Source organism: Mercenaria mercenaria, chromosome 11 (assembly GCF_021730395.1).
Source record: "Mercenaria mercenaria strain notata chromosome 11, MADL_Memer_1, whole genome shotgun sequence".
Classification (NCBI taxonomy): Eukaryota; Metazoa; Mollusca; class Bivalvia; order Venerida; family Veneridae; genus Mercenaria; species Mercenaria mercenaria.
The window spans coordinates 75055231-75082973 of record NC_069371.1 but is presented as its reverse complement, the minus strand read 5'-3'; the positions used below and the strand labels follow the sequence as shown (position 1 = coordinate 75082973).

The following is a 27743-nucleotide window of genomic DNA, read 5'->3' as shown; positions in this document are numbered from 1 at the left end:
CAAATTTACATTAAATGTAATTGGAGTTATCTGTATTTGGCAAGACTGAGTGCGGAATAGTACAAAACAATCAATATTAAGCTGTGTGTTGTTTAAAGAAAGTGTAAAATACGAACTGACATGACTGTAACATAGTATTGGCAGGTTGACATACTGAAATTATGACCATTCTACGATTTATTCGGGATATAAATTGGCGAGAATTTCTGTTTGTTTGTTTTGTTGTCACCGAACCACTGAGATAAAGCCAGGGACGGATAACTTAGTACAGCAGCCAACATTCTGACTCGTATGGACATCTTGACAGAACAGCCTGCAGCTATATAACTGGATGTCTTCTTATTGTGGAATATTGCAACATCCTTTGAGGGGGTTCAGACCTACAGCGGTGTTTGATCAGCGTTTCTAAGTCAGCGGCCGTAATTACTCGGCTGGGAAACGCCTGATGTTCATGTTGTGGTAGAAACATCACAGCAAGAAAAGCAGCAATCTTGCTAATGCACTAGATGCTGACAACAGAGCTAACTGGTCCGCTCAGACTGTGTTTGCCTTAGACAAAAACCATCAAGTATTATGTAGATGCAAATATTACAGATGTCATATGATACACTTTCGAGCTAAGGATAGGTTAGTAGAAAGTTAGGCCATAACATACATTTTACTTACATTTCGTTTTTTCTTCTATTTCCGATTCCATTTACATTATTTTCATTTGCCACCAATACTGCGACCTTTAAAAGAAAAGAAATAGTTTATAAATCGCGTGTGAAAATATAACTATGAAGCAAAACGCTTCCCCATCTCTGAATTACAGCTGTCTGATTCAGGTCGCTAAGAAGGACAGGCAATATGTGTTTGTTTTTGTTTTGTTGGGTTTAACGTCGCACCGACACAATTATAGGTCATATGACGACATTCCAGTGGTGGAGGAAGAACCCAGGTGCCCCTCCGTGCATTTTTTCATCACGAGCGGGCACCTGGGTAGAACCACCGACCTTCCGTAAGCCAGCTGGATGGCTTCCTCACATGAAGAATTCAACGCCCCGAGTGAGGCTCAAATGCAGTCTTTAAACACAGCCGCGCAATTTATACCAAATGGAGACTTTATATCAACTATACACAGTTTAGTTTTCTTTTTCTTTCAAATGGCTTTAAATGCTCTAATGTTGTCTACTGTGGTTATATATTTCTGAAACGATGAAATACCAAGCTGATGAACACGAAGCGCTTGCTTGGCCTCTTAAGTTTTTAGTTTGTCCTGTCACAAAGTGAAGGGTAATTACGGTAATAGGTATCCCGTTTAGATATTTGAATTCCGTTTGTTCAATTACTGATGCATTCATCCCTTTCTCTCGTTGATCAATGCATTAATTATTTAGCTACTTTTAATTGCCGCCAGGATAATAGCAAAGCAGAATGTGCAACATGCATAATAATATTTAACTTGATCAATGATATTACTTTATTGTTGCTGTATAATGTTCAGATATTTCAAGTCTTGCGAGACAACTCTCACTAGATAAAGAAGCTAGTAAGATACTAATTTCCTTGCTATCTGGCAAAAAGGTCCCCATGCCAATGAAAATGTGCAAATATTTATACCCTAAAACGTTGACCAAAATGGTATTACTTAGCGTATTCGCCTCTGAGAAGGCGATATTTAGGCTGAACGGAATATATTTCAGTGCTGCAAAATGAACGTTGATTGAATGTTTGAAAAGCAGTCATATGTGCATTTCTGGAATGCATTTAAACTAATCATGTTAATGGATAATCACCCCAGGTGAACACATAAACTACTACAATTCCTCTCACATTTATATTTCAGAATTATTGAAGTCAAGCAGATTTAAGCAATAACCATTGCAACAATGGGTTGAGATCAATCCCACGGAGTAGGTAATAACGAGGTATGTTACACACAGATGAACTTCATATTCTAAAAAATGGTACTGTGGAGAGGTGCAAATATATTTTTAAGATTTTCATAAGAATCTTAACAATCAATTTTGTAATTTATTTGAGAGGATTTGAAATTAAAACACAATTACGTAGACCCTTAATATAAATTGCATAGTTGCAGGCAAAGAGTTCATAAGCAACAGATGCTCGAATGACCTTTTTTTATCGTAAAATCACGTCTATCTGTTAACAATACGTCAAACACCTAGATGCATGATATGTAAAGTCCAAAGAAAGCTTCTTTCTTAATAATTGAGATCTCATTCAGTTAGAAATTTGACTCCATGTTCTTATAAGAATTTCCGATCTGTTTTATTTCATAGGTCTTTGTTGAAGAAATTCCTTCAAATAAGTCTTTATCTACCATATTGGTACATTGCTAATGTGTTGCAAATTTTCGAATACTAGCATTATTTTCTTATTAAGCATATATGAGCCGCGCCATGAGAAAACCAACATAGTGGCTTTGCGACCAGCATGGGTCCAGATCAGCCTGCGCATACGCGCAGTCTGGTCAGGATCCATGCTGTCCGCTAACAGTTTCTCCAATTCCAAAAGGCTTTAAAAGCGAACAGCATGGATCCTGACCAGACTGCGCGGATGCGCAGGCTGGTCTGGATCCATGCTGGTCGCAAAGCCACTATATTGGTTTACTCATGGCGCGGCTCATATATGTTATATTATCGTCACAATTACAGCTATTTCAAATTTTCGTTTTAACAATAATATACTATCCTGTACAGTACTGCGGAAAAAGACATTATACATATTCCGACACGACACAATTAGATACCTTCATTGGCACCTTTTAACAGACTGTAGTCTAACACATATCTAACATGTTAACAAAAGAAGTGCTCGAAATAGGTCCGCTTAGAACAAATGGAAAACAACGTCTAATGTAGTCTTAAGTAATAGAAAGAATTCGAGTGGCCCCTACGCTTTCTGTTTTGTATCATGGTCCGCCATGAACAACGCGTTAGGCTACTAAATTTTGATTGACAAGTTAACATTCCATTTTAAGCGTTGATACTATCACGTGATAAGCGTACTCTAACTGAAATAGAGAACGGTTTCAGAAAGTTCAACATTTCCCTACAGTATTCTATACGTAGGCGGGACCTAAGACATGTTCTCTAACTTAGTTAGAGTACGGCTTATAGCCACGCCTCTTCCCCAATTGAAGAATATTACAGATAGAAGTTCACAGTTATTATGACACTGCAGGTAAACCATGATACAAATACAATTGTTGCAGATTAGTTATCGTACATTTTAGCATTGATGAAGACAAAATCATCACCATATGATTTTTTGGTATACTTCCTCTTTTGTCTATAGCATATATTTGGATTTCCAAACAATTATGTTGCAACCTATAAAAGTTTGTTTAGACATACGAAAAAAAGTTACTGAAATAATCCGTTTTCTCTTTTTGTTATTATAAACTAGAGCTATCACTAAAGGTGATGAATGTACCCCCCGCATGCACTGACACAGTATGTTAAAAAGAAACAAAGTCCCATAACTCTGCAATTTTTGTCGTTGAAAGAACCTAACATGCCCCATGCACAACTACTGTTGTTACTGATGACTTGTGTGAAGTTTCATTAAATTGTGTCAAGGGGATGAGGAGAGATGGTGCGCACAAGATTATGTCTATGTATATAGTTTAGTAACAAAAAACAAAGTCCCGTAACTCTGCAAATTTTTTTTCTGAAAGAACCTAACATGCCCCATGCACAACTACTGTTGTTACTGATCACTTGTGTGAAGTTTCATTAAAATGTGTGAAGTGGATGAGGAGAGATGGTGCGCACAAGATTGTGTCTATGTATATAGTATAGTAACAAAAAACAAAGTCCCATAACTCTGCAAATGTTCTTTTCTGAAAGAACCTAACATGCCCCATGCACAACTACTGTTGTTACTGATCACTTGTGTGAAGTTTCATTAAATTGTGTCAAGTGGATGAGGAGAGAGGGTGCGCACAAGATTGTGTGTATGTATATAGTATAGTAACAAAAAACAAAGTCCCATAACTCTGCAAGTTTTTTTTCTGAAAGAACCTAACATGCCCCATGCACAACTACTGTTGTTACTGATCACTTGTGTGAAGTTTCATTAAATTGTGTCAAGGGGATGAGGAGAGATGGTGCGCACAAGATTGTGTCTACGGACAGACAGACGGACAGACAGACGGACGGACGGACAGACAGACAACCTGAAACCAGTATACCCCCCCCCCCCCTTACAACTTTGTTGTCGGGGGGTACAATAAGGTTATTTTCCGAGGAAGCTGTTTAACGTCAATACGAACTTTTGCATAAGTGACGTAAATAATAGTAGATACTGCAATGTCCTTCATCACACTATATCAAATTATGCCCCGTCCCGCTTAACCGGAGCCGCTTAAATTCCAAAAATATATCAACGATGCTGTGACTATAATTACCTTTTTATGTTTTTGTATTTGAGAAATTATATGCCTATTGAGATGAAAAGTATTGATGCATGAACCATAATTCGCATTTCAAGTAAACCCTTCTCAGCACTGATATAGTAAAATTAAAGTATAAGTCAAATTTTATTTTCTACATTTTGTCTTATTCAGTATCTAGCAAAATTTTATCTTTTTCTTAAAAAGTTTATATCTATCACTGATACGTAATTTGCACCGGAATATTGCGCCCAAAAGAAGATTTTGATAAGAGCAAAGTCATGTTTTTTTAGGCCAGGCACTGCTATTGTTTTTTCCATAGACTTCCATTATAAGAAATGGCCCTGTCACATACACCAAAATTGAGAAATGACCATTAAAATGTGAGACTGCATTTCAGCCACATAAAAATAGCAATTTCATATAGGCTTATCCAATCCATTTTCTTACAATTTTTCTTCAGACAAACCTACCCCATTTGTTGAATGGCATTTAGATGCAAAATGCCCACTAACACCTACTATTCTAAAGAAAGAATTGAAAAGTCAAGCATTCACCCAGACACTTGTAAAATATTCCAAATATCACCGCAAACATTGTAGTACTTGATTTTGACAGGCTGATCTTGGTCAGCACTGGTCGCAAAGACAGAAACACTTGCCGCCAGCATGCTAAAGGTTAAGGAAATGATAATATAGCTAGTAAATAGAAATTTTTATAAATAAGAATACCTTTACAACATGAATGATTTAAGTTTAATTGAAAATCTGAGACCAATATGTGAGATCGATACTAAAATTACTGTAATTATCTTTACTTTATAATACAGTGGATAAAGCGTAGTGCCGAATGTTTTCAAATCAAAATGTAATACTATTACTCAGAATTTTCAACATTATATCAAGTTTTTGCAACTAATTATTGTGTTCCTACCTCAGTTTACTGCTAAAGACTACCATAAGCAATTCTATATCTTGATTAGAAATATTAGTGTTATATAAGTTTGTTTTCTTACTCAACTTATTGTTATGCGAACTTAACTCTCCTAACGTCGTAAAATGTTACCATTCAATTTTCATCTATCAAAGGTCTGCCATATTCCCAAGAATATGCACTCGTAATTACCACCGGAAACGCTTTAACCAATCGATGTCTTCCTATTCTCGATTCACCGAATTGAAAACTCAAGAAAAATCCAAGAAAAATACTTGGTTACAGTAAATAAACACGATGCAACATAAATGCTATCAACCCTAATCTAACATCAAATAATAGAAATATTCCACGTAATTCAGCATATTGAAACCACACAGCATAAAATGTCTGTCATAACAAATACAAAACCAAATCTGCTAAAAGTGGTACACAATTAGTTAACTGAAATACCAATTTATCGTTTAAATTCCAAAACCACCTGACATAAACGCCAGTTAAAATTTAGTACATTGGAAAAGGATTTACAAACTTTGTCATCGGTCGTAAACGCAATGTGTATTGTAGTGCAATGCTAGTGAAACAAGGCAGTCTGAAAGACAGCTAAATCCCCCGCCACTGCTATGGATAGTGAAAGGGTAAACCTTTGATTTTAGCTGTGACCTTGACCTTGAACTGACATGGCTGACTCATGAATTCTGCACAACGTCTTGATGAGGTGATCATTTGACCCAAGTTTCATGAAAATCCTTCAAGGGGTTTAGGAGATACAGAACTGAAACCTTTGACCTTCAGTTGTGACCTTGACCTTGAGTTGACATGGCTGACTCATGAGTTCTTGATGAGGTGATCAGTTGACCCAAGTTTGATGAAAATCCTTCAAGGGGTTTATGAGATCTACAGAGTGGATACCAAATGGAAGGCTCAAACCTTCGACCCTTAGCTGTGACCTTGACCTTGAGCTGGCATGGTTGACTCATAATTTCTGCACATCGTTCTGATGAGGTAATCATTTGACCCAAGTTTTATAAAATTCCTTCAAGGGGTTTAGGAGATATAGAGCGGACACAAAATGGAAGGCTCAAACCTTTGACCCTAAGTTGTGACCTTGACCTTGAGCCAGCATGACTGACTCATGGGTGCTGCACATCGTCTTGATGAGGTGATCATTTGACTAAAGTTTTATAAAATTCCTTCAAGGGGTTTAAGAGATATAGAGCGGACACTAAATTGAAGGCTCAAACCTTTGACCTAGAGTTGTGACCTTGACCTTGAGCTGGCATGGCTGATTCATGGGTTCTGCACATCGTCTTGATGAGGTGATCATTTGACCCAAGTTTTATAAAATTCCTTCAAGGTGTTTAGGAGATATAGAGCGGACACAAAATGGCAGGCTCAAACCTTTGACCTTGAGTTGTGACCTTGACCTTGAATCGACAAGGCTGACTCATGTATTCTGCACATCGTCTTGATGAGGTGATCATTTGACCCAAGTTTCATGAAAATCCTTCAAGATGTTTAGGAGATATGGACCGGACACGATTTTGTTACGGACGGAAGGACGGACGCAGACCATTCCTATAATCCCTCCGCCACGGCGGGGGATTAAAAAGATTTATTGTGATAACATGCCAGAAATGTAGCGCCATTTTTTGGAATAAACTGCTTGGTTTAGAACACCAATTTTGCTTTTATAAGATTATGCGTGAGTGCTAAACTGATAAGAAGTTAGAGAAATCATAGATGCTGATCTGAGAAGCCGTGTATTAATTCATAATTTATGAAAGATTTTGCAAGTTTTTTTTTATTGAAACAGGTAAAACTGAATGTCTAATGAACAGAGCTCTCATACACTTTATCGTGATATCTTTTCCCGTCGGTTTTTATAGCAGTGAAACATGAAGTGGACAAGGTAGAAATATAAGTAGCAGCACATAAACTTGATTTAGTGTGTTTATTATCTGTACAAAGCATCAGCTATGTGATTAGTAATGTGATCCTGCTCAACAGAAGCCTTTTCGGTTCTTATTACGTTTGAAAAAGTCTACTCATACATACATGTCATTGAGTAGATTGCATCTGTAGGAAAACGTCAACTTGCAATGCAACGGGAATGGGACAACGAAGATAGCTAACAGTACCACATAGAAAGAAGACTACAAACAAATATCAGTTCAACAATGAAGACTGTGCCTTGTGCCTTGGAACCGTCAGATAATGAGAAATTGGATAAACTCTAAAAGTATTTAAAGTGTATTTACTTAATATATTCTAATGATGATGATATTTCTCGATCAAAAACATATTCACCACTCCTTCACTCCCATATCCATATATTTACAATATTCCAAGATAATATGAGCAGTGCCATGAGAAAACCAACATAGTGGCTTTGCGACCAGCATGGATCCAGACCAGCCTGCGCATCCGCGCAGTCTGGTCAGGCTCCATGCTGTTCGCTAACAGTTTCTCTAATTGCAATAGGCTTTGAAAGCGAACAGCATGGATCCTGACCAGACTGCGCGGATGCGCAGGCTGGTCTGGATCTATGCTGGTCGCAAAGCCACTATGTTGATTTTCTCATGGCACGGCTCATATAATTACACTAAAATACTGTATCAATTCCATTGACATCTACTAATACGATATTACGTTACGGGAACAAAGTTGTTTTATAATATGCTCATATTTCAATCATATCAACATGAATTGAATTTGAAACTAAATATGAGCCGTGCCATGGGAAAACCAACATAGTGGCTTTGCGACCAGCATAGATCCAGACCAGCCTGCGCATCCGCGCAGTCTGGTCAGGATCCATGCTGTTCGCTAACGGTTTCTCTAATTGCAGTAGGCTTTAAAAGCGAACAGCATGGATCCTGACCAGACTGCGCGGATGCGCAGGCTGGTCTGGATCCATGCTGGTCGCAAACCCACTATGTTGGTTTTCTCATGGCACGGCTCAAATATATTCTGATTACAAATAACGTTCTGTCATTGTCAGAGGACAAAAACGGGATAGTCCCTATAGAATATATGCTATATGGTACGGTACAATGACAAACATTGGTCATGAATGTAAAACTTTCGCTTACTTCGGCTTATTAGCACTAGTAATAGTTCAACAGCCGTATACAATAATAATTTGGCCATTTTCTTCTTTTCCCCTTTTTATTAGCTCAAGTGGATCAAATGCTGACGTAGACTTTATTTTGGTGTGTCTCAATACGTCTTCAATCCGACGACCGTCGGCTCTCCGTTGCATGTAAAAAGTAGACTTCATATTTTTCTTACCTTCTACTCGTAAGATAGTTGTTTATCTTTTACTGTCATGATACTGTTCTCCGTGACTATTTGATAAACGAAATTTTGTCTGAAATAATTAGTCCTCCACCTCTGATTCATGTGGGGAAGTTGGCAGTTACTTGCGGAGAACAGGTTTGTACTGGTACAGAATCCAGGAACACTGGTTAGGTTAACTGCCCGCCGTTACATAACTGAAATACAGTTGAAAAACGGCGTTAAACCCAAAACAAATAAACTGTCATGATACTTGTATGGCCTTTATCAAAATCGCCTGAAATGTTGTCTTATGGAAACCCAAAATGTTTATCCTTTAAAAGATAGGGAAACTTTTTCTAGAATTAATCTACGGGTAGAATGCCCTCTCCATCAGTAATTACAATTGTTTTCCATAACTACCGAAATGTTTGGGCTCATATTTTCGTTAAGAGCATACAAAAGGACTGCATTGCGAACTGTCACATGTAAGACTGTAACTTTAAAACATATAAAACCATTCATACTAACATTTATGAACTATGATCTTGGTGGCATTCTCATTTTTCACAAATTCACCAGTCAGTTATGTTCAAAGGACAAGGAATTGTCATTCTAAAGTCACTCCGGGTAAGGTTTATTTTACAGAAAACTAGTTCCAAGCCGTTTACGTTGATAGCAATAATTTGGTAAATATAAAATACTCAATCCGGGTCTAGAGGGCGTTGACGGTAGCTTGCATTTTCACTACCGTCCATGAACAGGCTCAATCAAACCGAGCCTGCAACATTTTCGTTCATGTCCCGTTGAGCGATCTGTGGTTTTCCATTTTTTTTCTATTTTTGTGATCTCGACTGTGCAAAACGGTTACCAGGCCCGACGAGAAATCCATAAGGATTAACATTTATACTCTTTGTTTTCAACGAATGATATACAGTTGAAAATCGATATCTCGAGTTCAAAGGGATTGAACGTTTTACGTCGAGATAGCCGAAAATCGACTTAAAATCATATTTAGTAAATAGTATTAAGTATATATAATATGTTTTTCGGGACGGGACTTGAAAATGTCTAAGAGATACTCGGAATTTCGAGATAACCGAGTTCGAGATATCGGGTTTCAACTCTACAGCTGAACCCCGATATCTCGAACGTACAGTTGAAACCCGATATCTCGAACTCGGTTATCTAAAAAATCCGGCTATCTCAATGAAATTTTTAAGTCCCGTCCCGAAAAATCGTGCACAAAATAAGTCGAATTTCACTTATCTCGAACTAAAACGATCGATGTCTAGGAATTCGAGACACCGAATTTCAACTGTTGTTTATTTCTCTTCACTGGCCATAAAATGTTTTCCTACAACACAAAAATGTAGTTCTATTCGGATGAACGCACTGCATTGCAGAACTCGTAATAACCCTGATACAAGATGACAGGAAAGTGCAAAAATCATCCGTATTTTTCGTTTATATATATTTATAGATTCGAACTATAAGCATTATAATGATGGGGCGATTAATCACATTATAATTAAAGAAAAATGATAAGCGGACTCCGTCCAAAAGATTTATATAATTATATATTTCTTTATTAATAGTCACTATAGAACTCGAGCGTGTTGCTATGCAGACGTTTTTATTGCCTTTGAATGGTTCAACTATCGGATGAAAATGATTTCATTTAAGTAACAAAATTTTGGAGTATTTATTAAAAAAGCGATTCAGCCAGGGAGCCAGACTGGAAAAATGGTGTTATATTTCTTAAAATACAACCGTTCTGCGATAACGAAATCATGTTATGAAATATTACTATCAACGTACACATTTCCGTGTCTTATTTGATAACAGCGCTGTTGAAGTGATGTTGACAACAGCTTGGTCTTTATTGTTCTGTTCGTGTCATTGCCGTTACATAAAGAAAATCTTGATTTCGGTATATGATTGTGACCGCTCAACTTATGCCTTCTCAACTTTGTAAGTTTATTTGACCATCGTAAACATCGAACATAAATAAATTAAGACAGTACCATAAACTGAATGTAACCAATCATCCATGTTTACCTTTTCAATACAATTTATAACCACTTTTATAGGCTCTAATTAAATGCATGGCACAGTAATTGAGCTATTTGAGACAAAGTGGTATATTATATATCTATAAATTCCCCATTAGGGACTACGAATACGAGACGTACTGACATTGAATATAGATTTTGTTGTTTCGATAACACTGAAGGATTTAGCTTTCAGCTTGCTTCCAGTTTGGGAAAAGTTTAAAATCATTCTTATGGAAGAAAATTGTATTTTCTATTCAAATCGTTATTCGCTACACTACGTTATATTCAGCACAATGTCATATTACATTAACGTGCTGATAAAATACCAACTCTACAGTAAAGTGCATCGACGACAAAACACAATTGTGTTAAACAACTGACACGTAGATGTATAACCACATATTAATGGGGGTGGCAATATATTATTTCATATTATCAGGGTTTTTTTAACTTCTATGATATAAATAATTGTAATGACAAACATTATAGTATTTCCTTTTTGTAACTGTATGATGTAATTATAGATATGTTCCTATTTTATATTAAAATATCTGAATTTTTTTTATTCCTAAACGAAAATTTAAGGGTCATGATAGCTTTGATTATAATGTTGCTACAGCATGTTTGGTTATGAACGTAAAAATATAAATTCCTTACTATTTCTTCCTTTCGGTAATTGTTATCACATATAATTGACATAGGTTTGAATATTTGATTAATAAAGTTGAAGGTATTACTGAAGCCATTCTTTTTATTATCTCCCTCTTTGGCTGTGACAGTATAAAATAATATGCAACATTGCAAGACCTGCTGTACTAACCAAGTTACTATGCATTTTTCTCTCATTGAACAACTGACTATCTGTTTTTAACAGAACATTAAATTAAAAACACTATGGAACTTTATCTTATAAGATGTACGTTTTTCATTCAATATTATAACATTTGCTAGAGCATGTACAATGAACGTAATCACCGATAGTAATAAACTTCTTTAGCGGGGCTACCGTTATCGTAAACTTCGAAAATATTTAACTACATCTTGCAACCTTAATTCAGACTTCATTTCAAAATATAAAGCTAATTAAAAACTCTTCTGCGAGAAGGTAACACTCACTATGTCAAAATCTGACTTAGGTAAGATGCCGGGTCTTTACAATTTTCTATCTGCATTGTCACAACGTAGATTGGTGTTAAGCCATTTCAGAGTTTGATGCAAAGCTTTCCTGATGGAAACAGGCTGAAGACTCCATGACAGGCAGTTCTAAAAACCCACTGGGCTGATCTGCTTTAGTTCTACTCTGCTGTCTTATGCCCTTAAAGGGCCATGACTTGAAATAATAACTTGAAAACCTGAAACTTGAAGCTGACCTGTTCTGTTTTTGTCTGACCCTTATTGGTGTTTCTCGTGTACCTCTTCCTTCTGCAAAGGTACTGAGTACATGCGTTTAAAATTTTTTTCGCATTGTTTTTACACATTGTACACGAGCATTTTGTGGTTTACATATCGAACCCTTTGTTGCCTTTATTAAGTGTGTTAAAGATTCACCTGGTGAGCATAATAGCTGATAATCGTTTATTCCAAAAGCAGTGGGACAGAAGCATCTGACACAAATGCTCAATAAAACAGGTTTGAAGAAGATCTATTTCAGTTCATCACGTTTGAAAATGCTGGTATTACATTTGAATTAATTGGTGAAAACCATGTTAATATTCTTTTCTGATTTTTGCTACATGGAAACAAGTAAACTCATTATTACCGATGGCTACAGCCCTGAGTAAAATGCAGTAAGTGTATGTTTGATTTATGCTGTTTTAACCTGTATTATATGTGACATACGTATTTTCATTATACTGATTCTCATTTTGCACAGAAGACTATGCTTTCATTTAACCCAGTACGTTAAAGTATGTGCTCTAATTTGTAGACAAATTTGATATGAAAGGAAAATATCGCACGGTCAGGTCAATACAAGCGGACAGTAAACCCGTATATTGTTAATAAAATGTCAACATGCCCACGCAAGTAAAGCTAATCGAGTCTAGGATAATCGTATTTGATTGATTGGTGTTAAAGTTCAGACAGTAAGAGTAAACATGTTTTTAAAAGATGTATTTGGTTTACTTTAACTTCATAAGTTTTGAATGAAATATATTGCAGTATATAGTAGTTATAATGTATATATTATTTACAACGGTGATACTAGAACCGCGGAGAAATGGACAAAAAGAGCACGTTAAGAATCTGTTTGTTTCGTACCAAACTCCCAGTAGGGGTTACCTCCCTTAGTGCAACATTAAAATACTGTGTCATTCATAGTTCATCTACTGCCTGTTATTTAAACCATCATTTATCAATATTGTATTAACCCTTACCCTGCTAAATTTAAAAAATGAACTGGTCCATTATTCAATTTGGGCAATACAATTAATTATTCGAAGGGGTGTTTACTGAAAATTTACTGACTGAACAGCGAACAGTGCAGACCATGATCAGCTTTCACATCCGTGCAGGCTGATCTTGGTCTGCACTGTTCGCAAAGGCAGAATCATTTGCCACCAGCAGGCTAAAGGTTAATTTATAGGCCTATTCTTATTACAAATATTTGTTCTGTGTTAAATTAATTTTATGTATACTGTTAGTTTTTTTTTTATATTTATGTTCTTATTTTACCAGTAACGTAAAACAAATAACATCAAATAATATACTATTTAACACCACTTATGTATGACTTGAACAAAAAGATGTTAATTTATAACATTTAACACCATATATGTGTAATTTATGATTTGAACACGAAAATGTGTTTTTCAACGTTTGGGCTGCCATAAAGTAACCCCTACCTTGCATATAAATAATTGATTTTAAAGTCATATTATCTGTAGTGCCGCCTATGGTATTCAACTCCTAACACAGTTCAAAAGAATTTAAAATTGTCATAAAATGACGCTATAGATATGCCAGATTAAAAATAAACTCCGGAACAAAATATAAATCAAGAAAACATATATTCAATTCAATATAATATCTATATTACAAAACGCTTCTAGATTGGTTACCAGCATCTCTTCTGATCTTGGTCGCATTGGTCGCAAAGGCAGAATATCTTGCCTCCAGCTGGCTAAAGGTTAATGAAAATAAAATAATAATGAAGCATACATTGCAGCCAAGCAACATAATAACAGACTCAGTTTAAAGTGACATTATGCGCATCTTATTGCATATAGTGTGCTTTTGGTGAATGTTTTATAAAAACAATTTTCGGTTGCTGTGCATTTAAATGTGTTAAATTAACGACAATGCCGCATAAGTATTTAAGTTGATGTTTTAGAAATAAAGCAATCGGACTAATAAAATAACAGTTCTTTTCTTAATCTTCTACGCAGTGATCTCACTTACCTAAAGATAGAAATTTCTGAAGTTGAAGGGAAGCAACTCATGCGTGCAGTTTGAATTTTCTTAAAATGACTGCCCCAATCAAAGTAAGAAAATCCATATTTGGAAAGTTATTATTTCGTACTGGTAACAGGAAGAGTTTGGTATATTTTGGTTAAAAGCTATAACTTCCTCCACCCTTTTTACACACACATCTATTTCAACTGGATTTTTACTTGAACAAGAGATCACAGAGTGATCTTGGCGCCCACCAATGTGCCATTTTTGAGTGTTCCAAATTTCAAGACTTATTGACTAGCTCAAGGTCAAATTTCATTTCCGTACACAACACAAATCTATGCATGTGGTCCAAATTTGAAGCCTGTACCTTCAAAAATGTGAAAGTAGGTCACTAGGTCAATGTCAAGGTCAAAGTTTGTTTCGTTTCACAAAACTATGCATGTGGTCCTAAATTTGAAGCCTGTAGCTACAGAAATGTGAAAGTAGGTCACTAGGTCATTCTAAAGGTCAAAGTTCATTTCGGTACACAAAACTATGCAAGTGGTCCAAATTTGAAGGCTGTAGCTTGAGAAATGTAAAAGTAGGTCACTAGGTCAAAATCCAGGTCAAATTTTACTTCGGAATACAAAACTATGCATGTGGTCCAAACTTGAAGCCTGTACCTTCAAAAATGTGAAAGTAGGTCACTAGGTCAATGTAAAGGTCAAAGTTTGTTTCGGTACACAAAACTATGCATGTGGTCCAAATTTGAAGGTTGTAGCTTGAGAAATGTAAAAGTAGGTCACTAGGTCAAAATCAATGTCAAATTTTATTTCGGAATACAAAACTATGCATGTGGTCCAAATTTGAAGCCTGTACCTTAAAAATGTGAAAGTAGGTCACTAGGTCAATGTAAAGGTCAAAGGTCATTTCAGTACACAAAACTATGCAAGTGGTTCAAATTTGAAGGCTGTAGCTTGAGAAATGTAAAAGTAGGTCACTAGGTCAAAATCAAGGTCAAATTTTATTTCAGAATACAAAACTATGCATGTGGTCCAAATTTGAAGGCTGTACCTTCAAAAATGTGAAAGTAGGTCACTAGGTCAATGTCAAGGTCAAAGTTTTTTTCGGTACACACAACTATGCATGTAGTCCAAATTTGAAGGCTGTAGCTTGAGAAATGTGAAAGTAGGTCACTAGGTCAAAATCAATGTCAAATTTCATTTTGAAACACGAAACTATGCATATGGTCCAAATTTGATGCCTGTACCTTCAAAAATGTGAAAATAGGTCACTAGGTAAAAATAAAGGTCAACGTTTTTTCCAGTGCACAAAATTATGCATGTGGTCCAAATTTGAAGGCTGTAGCTACAGAAATGTGAAAGTAGGTCACTAGGTCAAAATCAAGGTCAACTCATGTCAAGGTTCATCTTGCCACTCAAAAATATACATGTGGTCCAAGTTTGAATGTTGTAGTTACTGACAAGAACATTTTAAAAGCTTTTTCCCTATATAAATCTATATGAACCATGTGACCCCCGGGGCTGGGCCATATTTAACCCTAGGAGGATAATTTGAACAAACTTGGTAGAGAACCACTAGATGATGCTACATTACAAGTATCAAAGCCCTAGGCTTTGTGGTTTGGACAAGAAGATTTTCAAAGTTTTTCCCTATATAAGTCTATGTAAACCATATGACCCCCAGGGCGGGGCCATATTTGACCCTAGGGGTATAATTTGAACAATCTTAGTTGAAGACCACTAGATGATGTCACATACAAAATATCAAAGCCCTAGGCCCTGTGGTTTTGGACAAGAGGTTATTCAAAGTTTTTCCCTATATAAGTCTATATAAACCATGTGACCCCCAGGGCGGGGCCATATTTGACCCCAGAGAAATAATTTGAATCATCTTGGTAGAGGACCACTAGATGATGCTTCATACCAAATATCAAAGCCCTAGGCTCTGTGGTTTTGGACAAGAAGGTTTTCAAAATTTTTCCCTATATAAATCTATATAAATTATACAAATAAACAAAGGGCCATAACTCACTCATAAATTGTTGAACCAGTCTGATTTTCAGGGGGACACAACTAGGGTATCAATACATCATTCTGACAAAGTTTGGTCAAAATCCCCCCAGTAGTTTCTGAGGAGATGCGATAACGAGAAATTGTTAACGGACGGACGGACGGAATGACGGACGGACGGACGACGGACGCAGAGTGATTTTAATAGCCCACCATCTGATGATGGTGGGCTAAAAATGCGTATAATTCCACTTTTATAGAGTGTCTTTATGAATGGTAATGAAATGTGCAACTTCCCTTATGCCCCCTAGCACTGGCTTAGGTGGAATTCTATTTCAGTAAAAAAAGATGTTCTCCATGATCGCGAAGGACAAGATTATTTTGTGCACTTTATTAGATTCAAACGTTTTCGGACATGCAAAATATGTTTTAACCCTTATCATGCTGGACACGAGTGATTCTGCCTTTGCGACCAGTGCAGATCATGGTCAGCCTGCACATCCGTGCAGTCTGATCATGATCTGCATTGTTCGCCATTCAGTCAGTATCTTTTTGGTAAGCATCCCTTTTAACAGCTAATGGTACTGTCCAAATTGAAAGATGGACAAGTTCATTATAGAAATTTAGCAGGGTCAGGGTTAACTCATTTTAGGCCTAGTTTTACAGTTAAGGGCATCAACATATAACCAGTACTCGATTTAATTTAAATACCCATAGATACCGACCTCCCACGCAAATTACTAGCTTTTGAATGATAGTATAGAAATGAAAAGGTTGGGGGTGTTAATGAAAATCTGCCCGATCTATGGCACATCTATCATCTAATGAGGCGCATCAGCTTCGTAAGAGGAGATGATTTATCACCTAGATTAAACCTTGAACCAGATTACGGAGTAATAATAACACCAGGTGAGTAGTTACTTAATACTTCAAAACATGCTGGTAAAAGTATGTAGTGATGACACTGACGTAAAGGTTTGCTCTAAAATATCTAGGTAGAGAAAAAAAACAAACAGGACAATAATTCAGTAGAACATAGCCTTCTCAAATAAAACCATATAGCAGTGTATGTGAAGACGTTAAACATTTCACACAAAAACTAAATAGGGGGCATGGTTCGGAAAGGTGAGCAGTTCTATCCCAGCGTCCATCCATCCAAGTGTGGTTCGTGGCGAAAACACCAACGGGGATCTTACAACCGGTAAATTGTACACAAACCCTCAATCTTTATTCCCACTATATTCCAATGTAACAGGGAAACACAAAATTGCTCGTAAAGGTTAGGAGCCATATACGCATGCGTTCAATGTCTTTGCAGAAAGCAAAGCAATACGAGAAACACCATTCACGTCCCACCAACGAAACAGACCACAAGACAAATATTAACGCAGCTCCGTCCCAGTGGGCTTTAACCTTACCCTGCTAAATTTCTAAAATGAACCTGTCCATCTTTCAATTTGGAAAGTACCATTGGCTGTTAAAAGGGGTGCTTACCAAAAAGGATACTGACTGAATAGCGAACAATGCAGATATTGATCAGATTGCACGGATGTGCAGGCTGATCATTATCTATGTACATTGGTCGCAAAGGCAGAATCAATTGTGTCCAGCACGCTAAGGGTTAGAAACCGTTCCATGTATTTTAGAAGTAAAATTATTGACTGTTAGCCACATTCATAAAAAAGACACAGTTATATCTGAGTAGTACATGTTGTCTTTGAATCAACTTTGACAATGAAAACAAAGCCTTTCAATAAAAAACATTCAATTAAAGTACAATAAAGTCGCGTCGAAACGGAATCATCACTTATAATGAAAGCTTTCAATATTAGTTATACAGCTGTCAAGTGTATACCTCAATTAAAATGTAATAAAAATCAGAAGAGTCAAAACTACTCCCTTGACGTTTTTTGTTTCAAGAAAGAGCATTCTTTTCTTATAAAACGGCGTACCAGTTATTTTGTCTGCAGCTTTAAAAAATAAAACAGGATATTGTCAAAATGTCAAAGTATGTTTCCGTCCAACAATAAAACGAATATGAATTTTTAACATCTCTAAATGCCTGTCTACCTTGGTAATTAATTCATAGTGTTACGTGAATATCACGTAATTAATTCTAAGCGTTACGTGATCTCACACATAGAAAAGGTGAACTGAAAATACGACAATTATGAATGCAACAGGTTAACCCGTTCATCATTAATCATGACGAGCTAGCAAGATGAATGCTTCTGAAAATTCTGAATATTAGACATACCTATTTTTTCTTCATTGAAATTTTACGTGTTTTCATACAGCCCAATGGCCGATCAACTGTTCGATAATCGCCAAAATAGAATACATTGAAATGAAAAAAATATCTAGCTGGCTTGATGAAGGTAGGCGTCCGTCCATGTCCTAGATAATGCAAGGACGGGTGACATATTTTTTCCCGACAAATAAAGCTGGACATACTTCCAAATGACCTCATTTAATTTAAAAAGGCAATGCACCATAAAAAGCAGTATAACTAAGTGTTCAGTCAGGTTAAAGATGATGAATTCCTTACGGATAAATAACTGTTTGAATATAAGTTGGGGACTCAGTCTTCTTAAGAGTGCTTTTGGCAAGAATATTATCAAATTTTCAAAGATGTATTATTGCTATATTTCACTAAAATTGTTTATCGTTAGATAATGACAGAAATCTAGGGAACAAAAAAAGAAAGCGGAAACTCCGGAGATCGCTTAACACAAGAATTGTGTTAGACTGAGCCTGTTCATGCATGCCACCGTACATGCCCTCTAGCTCCGGGTTGAACAGAACGCAACATATTCACATGTTACAGGTACAGAAAATCAATTAAGAGACATCCACAGAGGTGTTCATACGGCGGTGTACATGGTATCTTCAATTATACACTATTGTGCAATTCCATGAAAAGCGGCGTATGGTTCCCAGTTAAAATGATGGGCTTGCCATAACGAGAAATCAGTGACAGAACTAAAGAAACTGGAATTTAGAGAAGGGATCTGACGTTATGGAGTCTGCCTATAGCAGAAACTGCCAAAAGATAAAATTAAAAGTAGGCACCACATCCAAGGGGTAATTAAATTATACCCCAAAAATTTGAAAGCGGGAGTATTGGAACCAGTCAAGCCGAAATGTTCAAGCTGAAAAACTGTGAAATGATCCTCATCAAATATATTTAACTTGGCTACATAAATGTCTTATCGAGTAGCAAGCGTTCATTTAAAGAAACTTTTATTTGTTTATCGGCGGTACATTTTTCTTATTTTAATAACATACATACACTTATGGCATAGTTTAAGCACTCTATAGCATAACAATTTCTGTTGAAAAATATCGTCATGTAACTCACTGAAACCAAGATTTTAAGATTTGAATATATATTATTCTTGTTTATAAAAATGGACATATTGTTGTAAACGACGACGTTTGAATTATCGCCGCTTATCAATCGTCTTTTCTGTATTTAATTTAACAAACACTACAATGTAAAAATATCTTATTCCACTCTAATTCATAAGTATCCTTTAAAAAAGTCGAGATAATATCTTTTGTAATCCTAGCATGGTTAACTGCAACGGTGTCTTCCATATAACAGATGGTGTTACACACATGAAAACGTTTTCATGGTAAATACCTTAAAGAATTTCATAAATCAATGTTTTAGACCGTGTAAGTCATTACAAAACTTTAAAACATGCAGTAAAATGATATACAGACAACTATAACCTGTATGGTTAGCTCATCTGGTATAACGGTCATGCAAGTTATATTCTTTTAAAAACAAAAATGATTCAAATTGATAAAATTAATATTCAGTTGTTCGGAAAAACAGCTTCAGTAGTAAATGAAATTTAAAGGCATTTTTCTCGAGACAAATGCTATGACATTCCCTCAAAGTAATAAACCATTGTGTGTGTGTGTGTGTGTGTGTGTGTTGTTGAGGATGGAACTGGGATCTCAATTACTAGTACTTAAAATGGAAGCTTTCTTACTACCACATCTTTCGCTTTTAAGTGAATTTGTAGCGGAGAGAAAATAACAATTTCATGTCGCACAATAAGTTTTGCCACTTACTTTAAATAGCAAAATCGTAGTTTGTTTCGGCAATATATTTCTGGCATTGTCATCAACTTAAAAAAAATCTTTGAGTCTGAACTAAAACCTGTTGTAAAAAGATAAAGTTAGAAAGAAAATTAAGCGAAAGTCGTATACATTAATTGATTTTTTATCCTTAAACTTTTTTCGGTGACCTTTGAAATTCATGTACAGAAAGGTCGGCATGCTATCTAACGAAGAAATGCCAACATATTTAAGCTACATTTGAACACAGAAATTACCAAACCAAATATAAATACAAAAGCTACACAGCCGATAACTTTAAGAGCATAAAAAAAGGGCATTCAGGCTTATACATGTCTTGCACTTATGAAACGTATAGGGAAGTTTGAAATACAGATAGAGCTAGTTGCAAACTTACCACAAGTAAACTGCCTTAGGCGCGCTCTTCTATTCCAAGTCTTACAACATCCTGTAAGAAAAAGCAAAAACTGAAGGAACCGAATTCGGACTTACTGAAAAATGACTTATTATTGGTGTGCATGCAAATCAAACATAGGACAATGTCCAAGAATTTATCCTGAATCTATGAAACATAAAATCATAAATTTGAAATTTGGAGAGATTTAGTTTACCCAAAACATACAACGTTAATTCTTGAAGTATTTCATTCAGTTAAAGGTACTGTGACAACTTCACGGCGAAACAATTCAGTGTTGTTATATTGTCTCGTCCTTTGGGATCATAGATTTCATTTTATGCATATGTTTAAAAGAATTCCTCTGAAGCCGGCACTAGAGGGTTTGACGGGTATTTCACATTTTAGTACCTCTCCAGAACCGGGCTTGCTGTTTTTTTGCCTGATCATTTTTTCCTGTCTGCCTGTCTGTCTGTTGGTTAGTCGATCTGTTCGTTGGTCGATTGGCAGATCATTTGGTTTCTGATCGCTTGGTCCCACAATAGTTTGTGCACAATCTCTTCGTAAGATGTCTGAGGTCCGTAGATGACTGATTTGAGGATAAGTAAGTTAAAGGTCAAGATCGCAGTATACTTCAGATTGAAAACAGTTTTCGCTCATTAACTGAAGAACCTTGTGACCTACAGTCGTCAAACTTCACAAGATATTTGTCTGCAGTTAGTAAATTGTATTACATTATATTGGGTAGTAAGTCAATGGTCAATGTCACACTGACCGTTATACTGAAAACTGTTTGCGTATTACAACTAAAAACGGATCTACCTAATCCTTTTTAATTTCACAGAATTATTGCCTGTGGTCAACAGATGACCTCCAAGGCGACCTTAAAACTTGAAACGATTTCTGATTAAATACGTGAGAAAGCTTGGACCCATCTATGGCTGTCAGTCTTCATAGATGGTCACGTGTTTTCAGTAGATAAACCCCGTTGTTTTAGAGGTAATTTGCTAAAAAGGTCAAGGTCACAACATCTAAAATTACATTCCCAGTTGCTTCGAACAGAATGAGGTGGCGAAATTGTATTTAACATTTTATAAATTTTATAATCCTCAAGCGGAATACCCATTACGTTGCTCGAGCAGCCGTCATAAAATGATAACGTGCAGTATCCATGTTAATCAGATATCACATTGCATATGTTACATTTTTTTAATTAGATATATTGCTTTGTAATTCAACAAAGTTTCACATTTAGCTATTTTGATATCATTTCCAAAGGGAATTAAATGTTTCATAGATTTTCCTCGACTGTTAAAATATTCAAAAATGCTACATTATTCATAGAAGCTCAAAAGTATAGTGATGAAGGGCAAAATATTCTAAGACAGCAGTCTTTACCATTCAGATAAGAACAAGGACTGATCCAAGGCATCTTGAAATCCGGCTAGCACGCACTTTTGATCGCCTAAAATTACGATATCAGTAATTTTAATCAAAATTGTCAGTTTGATTTGGTCGCAAAATTTTAGATCTATAGTATTCATAATTTCTGAAATGATTGGAGCAGGAAATAGTATGATACAAAAGCTGTCAACATGGTCAAATTGCTTTTTTGAACATTTACAAATTTTAAAGATCACATTGTCTCAAATATTCATGCTCAAATAATGTCCAAAATACGTCAGATTGCACCATTTGAGGTATACTTGCTAACTATTTTCAGCAGGAGGTATGCCACTGACCAGTTAAGAAACTTCGCCCCAAACCTAAAATAAAAAAGTGGAAAACCACAGGTCGCCCAACACGACATAAACGAAAATGTTGCAGGCTCGGTTTGATTGAGCCTGTTCATGGACGGTAGTGGAAATGCAAACTACCGTCCACGCCCTCTAGTCCCGGGTTGAACAGAACTCAACATTTACACGTTATTAGTATTAGAATATAATTTAGAGACATCCGCAGATGTATTCATACGGCGGTGCACATGGAACCTTCAATGATTCACAGTGTGCAATTCCATGAAAAGCGGCGTATTGATCCTGGATCCTCCTGTGTAGAGACCACATATATTCCTACTACGGTAAAAATTACAGCACTATAGTGTTTAGAAAGGCTGTTATCTGGTATTATTATGTTCTAGTTTGAGACAACAGCTCGGACAATATTCTGCCTTGGGCGGGAAACTAAATGCAAAACTTGATATATCATTCACTTCCGTAAAAATGTGTTTTTGTTACATCATTTACCGCCTATTGTGCGACCTATGACAAATAAGATGTATATAACATGTAATTTGTTTATAAATTGCGTGAGAAGCAGAACGTTTTTCGTCTGTCGTCCGTAAATTTCAAATGTTAATACCGCGGTCGTTCAAGGTGAAAATGTTTATGAGTTGAGAAATACGCAAAAGTTCTAATGCAGAGGAGAGAACTGTGGGCTGCAGGAATGCAATATTATTCCAAGGGAGAAGGAGTGCATAATGCTAATAATATTATTCCAAGGAAGAAGGAGTGCATCTGCTAATAATATTATTCCAAGGGAGAAGGAGTGCATATGCTAATTATATTATTCCAAGGAAGAAGGAGTGCATATGCTAATAACATTTTTATTACATACGTTTCTACTCTTATTATCCTTATTAAGATTTAATAACCTTGTTTTGTGGTGTTATTATCAGTTTTCCTTTGACAAATCTCTAGTTGAAAAAAAAAATAATGTTGAAATAATATGTTATCTATAGAGAACTTTCCGCCGGAAGTATGTGCATTTGTGTATAAGAACGTAGACCCTGGCCATTATGCTTTCCTTTCGATGATATATAGAATGAACGGTACTATCTTAATGCAGCAATATACACGTCTAAGTTGACGCTACACAGTTTAGTGTAATCATTCTTTATTATTTTCTCATAAAACATGTTCGTTAAAATGTATTTTTATAATATGCACTTACATAATTATATATATGTATTAGCTTATATGTAGAATCAGACAATCAAAAGCGAAGGGGTTGGGCCTACAGAAAGATGGCCCTTCCCAAAAGTAATCAAATGATAATAGAACGAGCATTATTTTTCTACTGTCGATACTGAGTGGAAAATATGTTTCATTCATTTAAAGTGGAATTATACGCATTTTCAAGTAAAAATCCAGCTGAAAGAGATGTGTGTGTAAAAAGGGTAGAGGAAATTATAGCCTTTAACCCAATATACTAAACTCTTCCTCTTACCAGTACGAAATATTAACTTTCCAAATATGACTTTTATTTTGACTGGGGCAGTCTTTTTAAGAAAGTCAAACTGCATGCAGGAGTTGCTTTCCTTCAACTTCAGAAATCTCTACCTTTAGGTAAGGGAGATAGATCATTGCGTAGAAGATTAAAGAAAAGAACTATTATTTTATTAGTCCGATTTCTTTATTTCTAAAACATCAACTTCAAATACTTATGCAGCATTGTCGTTAATTTAACACATTTAAATGCACAGCAACCGAAAATTGCTTTTATAAAACATTCACCAAAACACACTTTGTGCAGTAAGATGCGCATAATGTCACTTTAATGTATTTTTAGAAAAAGCAATTAAATATTCGTATATTATGGATTATAGAAAACACAATACATATTTAAGATGGAGAATGAATTTGTTGTACTAGGTTAAGTAAGTAAGTAAGTTTTATTTGGCATTTAGTGCACATCTTAATCATGGCATGAAACAATGTATGATATATAAAATATAAAATATAATAAAGCAACTATATAACACACAGAGATTTTTTAACCATGATATGCACATCAATACAAGGGATAACACAAAAATATAAACCAAAGGTTTCCCTTTTTTCCATTGTGGTCACTGTTTTTGGTGGCATGACACAGCCTTCAGTCATGTTGTTATAATGCTACTGTCAATTATTGCACTGACCTATGCGGTATATATTAAAATCATAACTGCAAAAAAAATAAAAAAGATACCACCCTACTTTCAACTAAAACTAATTTAGATTACCGAAGCATAAAAGAATAGATCCAATGAATTACAAGAATTACTAATAAAAACACAGGAACTACATAGCTAACTGGACATAAAAAGGGCTTCACTGTCTTTTTAAATTTGAAAAGGGAAGTGGTATCTCTAAGGTCTTGTGGAATTTTATTCCATAAAGATATACCCAAGAAAGTAAATGATTTTTTCCAAAATTTCCAACCTTGGCCAATGCAAAACGACTGGTGTCATTGAAAACATGGCCATGATTACGGTCCTGACCGGCATTTGCAAATACTCTTGACCGGGTACACCTTTTATGGATAGAATATAAAGGAACAAAATGGTCATTTAGATAATCTGGGGCCAAACCAAACTCAATTTTATGAACATGACATAGTATTTACTCGTTATTAACTGATGCACCCTCTTTTCTACTGGTAACCAATACAGGGTTTTGAAAAGATCAGAGTCAATATGAGCTCTTCTGTCTAATCTAAGTATAAAACGAATTGACCAATATTTTGTAACACAATGGTACCAAAATGCACATACATAATCAAAATGACGGAATCAAAAAAGCCATGCCTAGCAATTTTCTGCTGTGCAATGTTAAAAGATTAGGTTTGCGATAGAGAAACTTCAGTCGGGCATTTGTTTTTGTAACAGCTGATCTTGCAATGTCCTCAAAGAATAAAAATTGATCCAGAAATGCATCAAGATATTTAACAACAATTTATATCAAGAGATGACTGATTCCTTAATTTGGGCCTAGATCCAAAGAGAATTGATTCAGTTTTACCTAAATGTAAAGAAAGTTTATTGTCAACAAGCCATTCACTTACAAGATCTAACTCACTAGAAAAAGTGGTCTGAATCTGTGTTATGTCTTTCCCTGATGCAAAAATGCTAGAATCAATTGCATATAACAAAAGTTTATTTTTAACACAGCTGGCATGTCGAGTTCGAATAGATTGAACCTCTTCATGGAAGGTAGTGGGAATGCATGCTCTCGTCCACGCCCTTTAGCCCGGATCCAGCAGCAGTCAACATTTGCACATGTTTAAAGTTCCAAAATACAATTAAGAGACATCTACAGATGTGACCATACGGCGCTGTACTTGGACCTTTCAATGATACACTAGAGAGCAATTTCATAGAAAGAGGCATATGGTTCACATTTAAAATTATGCTAGCCCTAAACTAGAATACAATGTGCAGAACTAAACAAACTATTTTGTGAATATGAAACTGGATCAGTGTTGCATACGATTATTGAATCGCTGTAACATATATCTGCTAATTGTTAAATTAATTATTCAGCAACTGTTCATCTGTTGAGTGTTGGCATAAAAGCGAAATGTACATAGCAGTGAATAAAAGGATATCGGATATTTAAGGTTCGATTGCAACCCATTTTATTGTGGAACAATATGTATTTTGAGAAGATGCGGTTGTTCTACTTGGAAAACCAAAACAAGAGAAATTAGAAACGAAGCCCTGTAACAGAATTATAAAACTTATTCAAATATTCCGTTTTAACGAAGCGTAAAGATACAATTGCCTTTTTATTCAAAGAGAACAGTGTGCAATTCTGTGCTGTGTACCTACTACCCTGTTCACGTGCATATTTCCTGTTTGTTTGATTCGATTTAAAGTTATACTACGCTGGCTTTTAAAGGAATGTTTAGATGGTTTTAAATGTATGAAATAAAATAAGTGGTGGATCGTGGTAAAATAAAAGCGATTCATAAAATATGTTCATGTTTTCTCACATTTTGTTAACAGGTATGTCCGATTTGGTCTCGTTCATTGCTGTAATAAGAGACATGGTAGGTTACTGAAATGCTATTCTGATTTATTTGTTAGCAAATTACAAATTTATTTCTTGAAATGCCAATGATTATGTTGTGAATTCAATATAATGCTCTTTCTTCAGAACATATACTTAATTAATCTTATCTGGCATGAGACGCTGACCATCAGATATATATGATACGGAGATACGCAAAGAGTGCTTTAAAACCTAGCTAGTCAGCGGCCCGATTATTATGCTAAAGCACAGCATAACTGAGACTGAAAGATCTGTGAAGTACACAAACTGGTATACCTTCGACCAGTCATGCAAAAAGCAAACAACAATTAGAAAGAATCTCTTTGAGTTTATATATTGCAATAGTCGGTTTCAAGCTTGTTATTGCATTAGCAATTGCTCGTACTGAAAGCAAGGTAAATCAAGCCTCCATCTGATTCGAAAGCTTTAGTCGTTCTCTTTGTTTGCTTTTTGGAAAAAAAAAATCCTGTCATTATTCCGACCCATACGGACGTGTTCATACCTGGTGATATGTAACTACACGTAATAAGCATTTTGCATTTGTTATGTTGTATTATATTACACTATCACACGTGATAACATATTTCACTGCATATTATATATATACGTACATGTATATGTTAATGTGCCTGTGTCAGTAAAGCTTCTTAGTTTCTAGCTGATTTGATTGTGATACACGCCTGTTTATAGGTCCATCATATACATCACAAACAAAACAAGTGACCGAGTATTGCAGTGGCAAATCTGAAGTCCCCTTTGTTAGCGTTCGTCCCTTGTGGTTGTTGACAACAATGTTAAGAATAAAATGCTTCAAGGCATTTAGGAGCTAAGAAACAAAATATTTACTTAAATTTCAAAAGTGACATTGACCTACAAGCATAGCTCATGTACACGACATATTGTCTCATCATGGGGAATATGCTTGTGCAGTATTAAGATAATCCATCAAGGCACATAAAAGTTATGGAGCAGACAAACTTTTACTTGACCTTCAATAGTGATCTTGACCTTTGACCGATAACTATGTGTCACAGGCATGACAAATAGTCTAATCATGGGAAATATTCTGTGTAGTAATAAAAATATCCTTCAATGCAATTAAAAGATATGGGGCAGAAACAAATTTTCACTTGACCTTAAACAGTGACATTGAACTTTAACCGACAAGCATAGCTCATGTGTTGAAAACATTGTCTCATCATGGGGAACGTTTGTGTATACCAAACAGATAATCAATCAATGCATATAAAAGTTATGGAGGGAAACAATTTTACTTGACCTTAAATAGTGCCATTGACTTGACTTACAAGCATAAGTCATGTACGTGCATTATCTACATGTTGCCTTTACACACATACCAGG

At 35.7% G+C, this 27743-nt stretch overlaps 1 protein-coding gene across 2 annotated transcripts in view; it reads right to left on the bottom strand.

Annotated features, from left to right (window-relative positions):
* The window catches only part of LOC123532534 (uncharacterized), an 89587-nt gene that overhangs the window by 21806 nt on the left and 40038 nt on the right, over positions 1-27743 (bottom strand). Inside the window, exons 2-3 of one of the 2 annotated variants that reach the window (XM_053517768.1) lie at positions 20569-20619; positions 667-731 (exon numbers count right to left, since the gene is read on the bottom strand). The gene's annotated coding sequence lies outside the window, so the exon portion shown is untranslated. The remainder of the gene's footprint in view (positions 1-666; positions 732-20568; positions 20620-27743) is intronic. The other variant, XM_045313993.2, reaches the window with a different exon arrangement.